Source organism: Parus major, chromosome 10 (genome assembly GCF_001522545.3).
Source record: "Parus major isolate Abel chromosome 10, Parus_major1.1, whole genome shotgun sequence".
Taxonomy (NCBI): domain Eukaryota; kingdom Metazoa; phylum Chordata; class Aves; order Passeriformes; family Paridae; genus Parus; species Parus major.
In genome coordinates, this window is record NC_031779.1 from 12,463,285 (window position 1) to 12,464,444 (window position 1,160).

At 61.8% G+C, this 1,160-nt stretch overlaps 1 non-coding gene across 1 annotated transcript; it reads right to left on the reverse strand.

The window, feature by feature from the left end:
- Positions 1-984: 984 nt before the first annotated feature.
- TRNAR-UCG lies at positions 985-1,057 on the reverse strand. The gene has a single exon. It is a non-coding gene; the product is annotated as a tRNA-Arg (tRNA).
- Between the last annotated feature and the right edge of the window lie 103 nt (positions 1,058-1,160).

Genomic DNA, 1,160 nt, shown 5'->3' on the forward strand with positions numbered 1-1,160 from the left:
GCAATGTCAGAGCGGGGCAGGGCTCTGCCGGGAGCCACCGGCCCGGCCAGAACAGCTCCTTCGGCGTCCGGGGAGCCTGCACCCACCTGTCAGCACCTTGGCACCTCCTATTCCCCGTCCTTGTCAACCTACATCCCATCCCCTGCATCCCCTGCATCCCCTGCATCCCCTGCATCTACCTGCCCTGCACCATTTGCTGCACCTGTGACCTTTCCCCTGCACCCTGCACCCCGTTCTTAGTATCCTACATCCGCACCTTGCATTTTACACCCTAGCACCCTAATTTCTAGCACCCTGCATTCCCTGCCCTGCACTCTACATCCCACTCCCTGCACCTGCGGCCTTTTCCATGTACCCTACATGCCCATCCCTGCACCCCACATCCTACAGTCCATTTTTTGCAACCTACACTTTGTCCTGCACTCTACATCCCATTCCTTCCACCCTACATGCGCTGCCTTCCATCCCTGCATCTGTGGTCTTTTCCGAGCCTGCAACCTGCATCTTATTCCTCACACCCAGCACCCATTCCTAGCACCCCACTCCTTGGGCCTGTGGCCATTTCTCTGCACCCTACATCCCATTCTCTGTACCCTGCACCCCATTCCATGCAGCCTATTCCCTTCATCCTACATCCATTCCTTGCACTCTGCATCCCGCTCCTCGCACCCTCCAGCGCATTATCCCGTACCCGGTGCTCATGTTCGGTTCTGTACCCGCTGCTCCATCCCCAACCTATCCGTGATCTTTGGGGCTTTCGGGGTGACAAGGTGCGTGCTGGCCCCCCCAACCTGAGCGTCCCAGCCCGCTCGCACGCAGCCGCTCCCCGCGCCCCGCCTTCTTCCTCGGGCGGGTTAAACTCAGGAGCAAAAGGCGCACCGTGAGCGCGGTGAGCCCGGTACCGGGGCCGCGGCAGCCCCGCAGCTGCGGCACAGGGCTGGAGGAGCAAAAAAAAAAGCGAGCGCCAGCACAGCGCTCCCAGCTCGACCGCGGCAGGACTCGAACCTGCAATCTTCTGATCCGAAGTCAGACGCCTTATCCATTAGGCCACGCGGCCACCTCCACTCCCGCTGTCCCGCGTGCCTTACTGAGGGAATCCCGGAGGGCCGTACCATGCGCGGGAGGGGGCGGGACGGGACGGGACGTCAGCGCGGCCGGAA